Genomic DNA, 8606 nt, shown 5'->3' with positions numbered 1-8606 from the left:
ATGCACACAAATACACAAATTTTGACTTAACAACAACAAAAAAGGGAAGATAACAAAAGACCAGAGTACAGCCAGTGTCCCTAAAAGCCTCCAGCCTTTCTGGCCTCACGTACAAAATTGCTAATAGAACTTAGGATATTTACAGCTCCTGGCCAGGGACAAGCTCCCTATCCTCAACCATGCCCAAACAGCTCCTCTCTCTTCTATGCAGCATAAACTATGTGTAAGAATGTGACATAGAATCCAGCTGCCACTCCAGCCACGGTGTCTGTGGCAGGCCTCACCAACAGGCATCTACTGGGCGTGGTCTGCGTCTGTTGAGTCCCTAGCTAACAGACTTCTTCCACACCTGGGAAGCTGAGGTTGCATCAGGTCCTGGTGGCCACGCAGCCTATTCCTCAATCCCTTCCCTGCCTCCTGCCTGGAAATCAGAGAACCTGGCTATTGGCTTGTGCTGTGGACCCTTCCCCATCCTCAGGAAGCTATAAGATTACAAGCATCACATTTGGCAATAGTGAACTCCAACCATCTTATAGAGTTGGTGAAGATGGGCAGCTCTATTAATAGGAAATCTGATTCCTGGCAGGGTACCAAATGATGTGTGCACTACCATAAGGTTCAAGGCATTTTTGAGAAGTAAGTGGAAAATAGACAACTTTTTTTCCCCCCAAGACAGGGTTTCTCTGTGTAGCCCTGGCCATGTCCTAGAACTTGCCCTGTAGACTGGGCTGGCCTTGAACTCAGAGATCTGCTTGTTTCTACCTCCCAAGTGCTGGGATTAAAGGCATGGGCCGCCTTTAAAAGAAATCAAAGATAGAAAGAGACAGAAAAAGAAATAGTCATTTGAGCAATGTTGGGCTCCAGATTTGACTCTGGTTTGGTGTTGTGGTACACTCCCAGCTAGAGAATGTTGACTTTTTAAAAACTTAAAAAAAAAAAAACAACAAAAATAATAGCTACAGAACTGGAGAGATGGTTCAGCAGTTAACAGCACTGATTGCTTTTCCGGAGGACCCTGGTTTGATCCTGGCTCACAAGCATCTATAACTCCAGTTACAGATTAAAGGATCGAACACTTTCTTCTGGCCTCCAAGGACATCAGACATGCACATGGTGGCCAGACACACATGTAGGCGAAACACACATACATAGACAAAATAAAATAAAATAAAATATTAAAACTGGCAGGCTTGGCAATGAAGATCTGTAAGCAACTGCATGGGGTGGGGTAGGGTGGGGGTGGGGTCTGCTTTTCAGGATGTATACGTACTTTACCTCATTAAGGGCATAAGTATTCCTCTCTCATCTCCTTAGCGTGTCTTTGGGTTAATCGGCTTTCCTGGGGCAGGGGGCTGGGAGGGGTGGCTATCTCTTGGTCAGGTGATTGGCAGGCCCTAGTTGGATTAAGTTTTAAGCAAGGGACAATAGTATGTATTGTTCTAATCTTTGGAAATAGATCAGAACTTTTCTCCACTTGGGGTCAGAGGTGGAACTTCCTTTGGCTTGGAGGAAATAGCTTTCCCTTAACAAACCCCTGAAACCTGCACCTTGTCATATGGTATTTAAATTTTAAGGAGGGACAACTGTATGGTGTTGTCCTGTCTAGAGTTACCAGGAAATCAGGAAGTGGGATCCAGAGCTGATAAAGAAAGAGAAGTTTATCCTCAACACTACTTACCGCCTGTTTAGCTGCCTGAGAAGAAGGTGGCTTTTGAGGTGTACTGTTTCAATATAGGAGAAAGGATTGCTAATACTATAAAGCTCAAGGTGACGGGTGTCCTGGTCCCGAGTGAGCACGGGTCATCTGTTGTTTTGAAAATCTCTGTTTCAGAAGCCGATAGGAAAGAAACTGTTTATAATCTCGGTGGGTGATCTTGGTTTTATTGTGTTGACCTTTCTGGATTCTCAGATAGCCGAAAATACAAACTCTATTCCAGAGCGGGGGCTTCTTTCCATTGTAATATCTCCTTAATTTCTGTCTCTCCTTCTTCAAAATGGCGGGAGCTAGACTGCAAAGTCTAACCTACATCTCATCTCTGGTGTACTGAGTCTCGCCATCCCAGCAGAGGAGACGGCTTGCTGCCCAGCCAGCCTATCTTTACTGGTGAGCCTCTAGTCTCGGCAAAAGATCCTGTTTCAGAAAACAAGTAAGTAGATCATGAAACTGACCTCTGACCTACCCTCCCACACGCACACGCACTCTCACATGCACACATGCACGCACATGCACACGCACACGCACATGCACACACACACACGCACACTCACACCTGAGTGTGCACACACACACATCCTTTAATATAATATTTTTATGGTGACCTAGTGGTGGTCTTCAGTTCTGAGGGGTACAGAAAACTGTTTTGTCACGAGGATGGAGGACATTGCAAAGACCAAACAAAGTCCATTAACTCTATGAAAAGGCAGTGTGCAAACTACTCCTGTAATCCCAGCACTCAGGAGCCTGGGAGATCTCAACTTTAGTGCCAAGCTTGTTTTTAAAAAACAAAACAAAACAAACAAAAAACAAAAAAACAAAAACAAACAAACAAAAAAAAAAACAAAAAAAACCACAAGAGCCCAGAGAGATGGCTCAGTGTTTTAAAGTGTTTGAGGTTCTTGCAAAGGACCCAAGTTTGAATCCCAGCATGCACAGGTAGCTCAGGACCACCTTTAACTCCTGCTCCAGGGGATCTGTGTCCTCTTCTGGCCTCCATGGGCACCCAGACACAAGAACACACACATACACACACTCCCAACAAACACATAAATAAAAGAAATCTTTAAGCGCAGAGCCACCTTTGTTGAACGATAAGGATCTGGACATCGAGACTTGGGCCGGGTGGTGGTGGTGCACACCTTTAATCCCAGCACTTGAGAGGCAGAGGCAGGCGTATTTCTGAGTTCCAGGCTAGCCTGGTCTACAGAACGAGTTCCAGGACAGCCAGGGCTACACAGAGAAACCCTGTCTCGAAAACAAAAAGTAAAAAAACCAGACAAGGAGGAGACTTGGGTTTTTCTTCCTGTGTTGGAGGTGGATTTTTGAGTAGCATCTTCTGTCTGCTTATAGTGCCTTTAACTACAAAGCTCTACAAGAACGTAAGCTACTCTTAGAGGGCCCTTTCCTCCTCCTCTCCCCTTCCTCCCCCTCCCTCCTCCTCCTCTTTCTCCTCCCTCCTATCAATAAGCTACTGATGTTTTTAAAATACATTTACAAATCTGTTTGGACCCCCATTTGACCCCCACAGGCTAGTTGTTGTGCTTTGCTTGGGCACTGGCTTTTTAGTTACAAAGGAAATCCAAATGGACATTAGTCCTGCTCTTGAGTCCATTCCCGAAATACTGACTTCTCAGTGTAATAAGCAAAGCAGCATTCATTTTCCTCTCACCTCAGCTATTCATGCGGCGACTCGCTCCTCTCACCTCTCCTAGAGTATATTGTTCCACCATTTTTTTAAATGTTGGGATTCTTCTCGTTTATTTTTAAACAAAGAGTCCGTTCTACAAGGAAAGCAGAATGCTGTCTGGGCCACCATTCTTATTTATTTGAAAGGAAACAATGGCTTTTTGAAGCAGTCACTCACCTACCCAGAGGTCATTTTTCCAATAGTCTTAGCCACAGAGAACTCAGGAAAAAGGGCTCTGAGAGGCTGAAATAAACGCCACAGAACTTATTCACAAAGCTCCCAGTGTTCATTTCTGCCTTCTTGCTGTCAGTCAGCAAACATCTCCCATTTTACACAACATTCTTGTGAATCTGACAAGCTGCTTCCTTAGCTCAAAGACGATTACAGACAACTTTTTGAAGGGGATCAAGCGGCACCTAGGAATGGATGGCAACAATAGAGACACTTTCTTAAAACAACAACAAAACCCAGATATTTGAATTGGAAAATTATTGCAACTAGGGGTCATGTGTGTTTGACCCACTGCCCCCACATCCTCTAGGCTTCTCAGTTATCCTGGAAATCGTGTTCCTGGCATTGCATTGAGCTGTCAGCATTATTTCATGTTCAATATTCTCTGCCAAGAAGAGATTGGGTTGTAAAATTCAAAGGTACCTGGAACATGACTGAGAGGGGGTGAAACAGAAAGAGGCATTGAATACAAGAGACCTTTTTGCTTTTTGGTCTTTTCCGCTTCCTGTAGGTTCCAACATCTTTATAGGAAAGACTAATTTCTTTCCATATAACATGGCGAAGAGCATCAAAGAGTTGATATTCATTATATCCCTGGTTGGGAGACACTCGGTTCCAGAATCCCCCACAGTCTCAAGCACCAAGTCTGAAGTTATAAGTGGGAGTCAGAGAGTCAGAGGACGCATGAAGAAGAAGGGGGGATTAGAGGAGTGTACCTGGAAGATAAAGACAGAGAAGGGGAGGTCATGGAACTTACCTGTGGGTGGACAGGGACTAGCCAGTCAGGGAAATATTTAAGGCCACCTTCGGACAGCATGGAGTTCCTTACCAGACTGTGCTTGTACTCAGCGTGTCAACAGATGACACACCGGGTCTTGTGTGTGTCAACCATCGCCTGAGATGGAATTGTGCAGCAACTGCTCTGCTTCCCTGCTTTACAACAAAATCTGCAAATACGAAGGCTCCCCAGCATAACACGTGCCAGACTTTGTGGTTATTAAACCGGGTCAACATTTAATGACAATGGAGGGCAGATGTTGAGTTTCTCATCCCAAGGAGAGAGGATTGCCTGCACTGAGAAGGTATGGGAAGGAGTCCCTGGTCCCTGTGCCTAGCCATCTCCCAACCATTATCTCATCTGCACCCTCCCAATCCCTTCCTAGACATTCAGTGTGTGGCCTCGGTCCCTATGGATGTTCTTAACCAACATAAAAAGGTTCCCCTACTAAAAGAGATAATTTGTTACAAATGACCTCTCTGTCCCTGACACAAGAATAGACCAGGTCTTAAAATCATGGTAGTCCTGTGCTATCTTTAAATGATATACTGGTGGTAAAATCACTTGCATTAGCATTGACGAATTCAGCTGAGATCGTTACTAGAAAGACAAATTTGTATATTGTAGAAACAGAAAGAAATGACTTCATTCTTCAAAAGTGTCTTTCTTGTTGACTGATTTAAATATTCAACAAAATACCAAAGACAAGGTAGTTTTGGGGGGCCTAAAGGGGTGGGGCCCAAGGTCCAAGTGTTGAGTTCTATGTGGCTAGCCACTAGTCTCCGCAAGCATAGAATAAAAGTTCATCTTATAGGACCTTATGCTTTATTTTTTTCTTACTGTTGATTTTGGCAAGTATGAGAATTATGTCTTTGAAGACCAGAGATTCTCAAATGATCACCTGCTTCATTTTTGTTGTTGTTGTTGCTTTGTTTTTTTGTTTTTTTTTTTTTTGAGACAGGTTTCTTTGTGTAGCCCTGGCTACTCTGTAGACCAGGCTAGCCTTGAGTTCAGAGAGGGACACCACCTCCGGGTTCACGGGCTTCACTTACTGATTGAAAGCTGAATCACTGTTGAAAGCTCACTGGGGTTTACTGTTTGTGCCTTTCAACTGTAGAATGTTTGCTGGACTATCCGACTGACCCGAAATTAGCTTTCACTTAATTTTCCCATCTTACGGGGATGACTTCCTCATGCACACACATGCTTAAGGCAGACATCTAAGAGCTATTAGATTTTCCTCCTGTTCCCCAGTACTAACCACCTACTAGTAAGCCTTACTGATTGTACCAACAGAGCTCTCTTCAGTCTTGCTGTGCCTGGACATCTTACAACCATTTCCTCATTTGTCCCCTCACAATCCCTTTCTAGATCACATCTAACAGCTACCTGGTCTCTCAGCTTCCAACATGCCCTCTGAAAAACATCTTCCATGAAACAACAATGCGGTATTTTAGAAACATCATCCAGACCTGGGCCTTTTCTTCACTAAACCTTTCTAATGGCTTCAGACCACACTTGGAATAGATTAGAACTCTGTGTTCTGACTTATGATACCGTAAGTCAGCAGCTCTCAACCTGTGGGTCTCCACACCCTTGGGGTTGTATATCAGATACTCCACAAAGCAGATATCAACATTACCATTCATAGCAATAGCAAAATTACAGTTGTGAAGGAGCAGTGAAGTAACCTCAAGCTAATAGCCTCTTTTTCTTTGATTATATGTTAATGCATATATGTTTATGTATACATATAGGCATATATATACATACACACATATATATGTATATACATACATATATATATATGTATGTATATACATATATATAGAGAGAGAGACTGTGCTGCGTCTGTTTTTGTTGTCTGTGTCTGTATGGTATCAAGGCTGATAATTCTTCATTGGACAGCCAAACAACAGGGCTCATCCCTGGAGAGGCTAACTTCCCCTCTCCCAGAAGTCAGCAGTTACCTGTAGTTCTTTGTCCAGGGCTGGGACCCTGTGAAAATTCCCCACTTCCACATTAACATACCCATCAATACTTCCTGATCTTGTTTATGCAGCCATTCCTAGGAGAAGTCTAGCCATTTCACAGCAGGCTGCTTGCTATCCTGGCTCTTATATTTTTTTCTCCCCACTCTTCAGAGATGTTCTCTGAGCCAAGGGTGCAAGGGCCGTCTCCTTGCAGAAAGGTAATGGAACAGCATCCATTGGGCTGGGCGGCCCACCATCCATTGACCTTTGCATTATGTCTGGTTGTGGTTTCCTGTGAAGTTCTTCATTTGCTGTATAGAGAAACGTCTTTGGGTAAGGGATGGTAGCTACACTAATCTATGAGTATATGCATAAGATTTAGACTATAGTAAGGCATTATGCTGGTCTAGAAAAATGTCAGTAGTAGATTCTTTCCTACAGTCCATAATCTCACTAGTCCCAGGAAGCTGGCTAGGTTTCCACTACAGGCATGGTACAGTATGGGGAAGGTGTGCCCACCTACCTTCCCTTCTCCCATGTCCACACAGCTCCCTGTCAAATGAACAAGAAACTTCTTAAAGTTGAACATGGTGGGGAAAACAGTTTCCAGAGTCCATCAGGAATTCTGAACCCAAGAGCCAGGGAGTCCACAGTTTCTCCAGGATGGCCTGTGTCTGCCTGATAGTCTCACCAGCAATGTGAGAGCCAGACGAGCACTCGGCCCACTCCATTCCTAATCTCAGTATGCTCCAAATTCTCCTTTTCATCTAGAAAACTCAAATTTACATTTTAGAAGGCAAGCAGGTCACTTCCTCCTTGACATCCATCCTTGAGGCCTCGCAAAGAAAAACTGCCCTATCCTTTCCATTTTGGAGCAACAGAGACAACAACAAAGTTCAGTCCTAATCACGCCAAGACACAAAAAAACGGAGAGTAAGACATGCACCACTACATCTCTGACAGGCCTTTGGGATCTAGTTTTATTATTCAGCTCATACGGAAATGCTAATCCCTGAGAAGGGGAGGAGGGGCGTCTCCCATGGTTTCTTCAGCACAAACAGCTTTCTGGAAACAGGAAGGAGACCTACAGCTGCACCTGCAAAGCTGTACCAGGATGGGATGGAGCGAAGCCCTTTACCTACTGCCACTGAGGAGGGAAAGGACAAGGGGTGGGGGCGACTCCTGCAATGTGAAATGTGTGGACTTGGAAGAAGGGAAGGTAGGTGGGCACACCTTCTGCAACACATGAGCCCTGGAGCAACAGTGCTAAGTCGCCTGTGCGATGTGGGTCTGGACTTTCTTGGTGATGTTTCCTAACATGACGAGCTGGTAATCCTTTATAGAGCAGTTTTAGAACCCAACCATCTAAGCAAATCCTAGCACATGCTGTAGCCCATCTGACATCCTACAAAGAAAGACTAGAGAGGGGCTGGGGAGCTGATTCAGTTGTTAAGCACATACCACACAAACATGACAACCAGAGTTGGAATTCCCAGAACCTAACTACGTACTGTAAATGCCTGCTAGCTACGGTGTCTATTAGTCTAGCCTCAGAAGGCAGAGGCAGAGTCCATAGAGCAAAGACTAGCCATATTGTCGGACTTTGGGTTTGATTTAGAGAGACTGATTCAATGAATAAGTTAGAAAAATAATGGAGGGGATGGGGGTTCCTGACATCCATCAACTTTGGGCCTCCACATACACACACATGTGACTATACACATGCATATGCACATACCCTCTCTTGAACACACACATACACATAAAAGAAAAGGGCAAAAGAAAAAATATGTGTAAAGCATATTGAGGGGTTTTTCATTCATCACAATAATAGGCTCTAAGCACTGGGTCAACGGCTCAGGCAGTAAAATGTCTACCACGCAAGGATGAGGACGTGAGTTCAGATGCCCAGGACAAAAAGCTGGGTGTAGCAGAACAAAGCCTGCAACCTCAGCACTAGGGTTATAGACACAGGTGGATCCTCGGGGTTCACTAGCCAGGCACCCTGGGAGAATCCAAGATCTCCAGGTTCACTGAGAGACCCCGTCTCAAGAAAATAAGCTGGGAGTTGACTGAGGCCCTCACATGCATGCCTGCCTACATATGCGTATACATACCACATGCGCATGTGCAAATACGATTATACATGCTCACAAATAAAAATAAAATGACAGACATTATCTAGAGTCTCAGCTTATGTCAATGGTATGGACCGAATAG

The sequence above is a fragment of the Mastomys coucha genome, unplaced genomic scaffold (genome assembly GCF_008632895.1).
Source record: "Mastomys coucha isolate ucsf_1 unplaced genomic scaffold, UCSF_Mcou_1 pScaffold6, whole genome shotgun sequence".
Lineage (NCBI taxonomy): Eukaryota > Metazoa > Chordata > Mammalia > Rodentia > Muridae > Mastomys > Mastomys coucha.
This window is presented reverse-complemented; position numbering follows the sequence as displayed.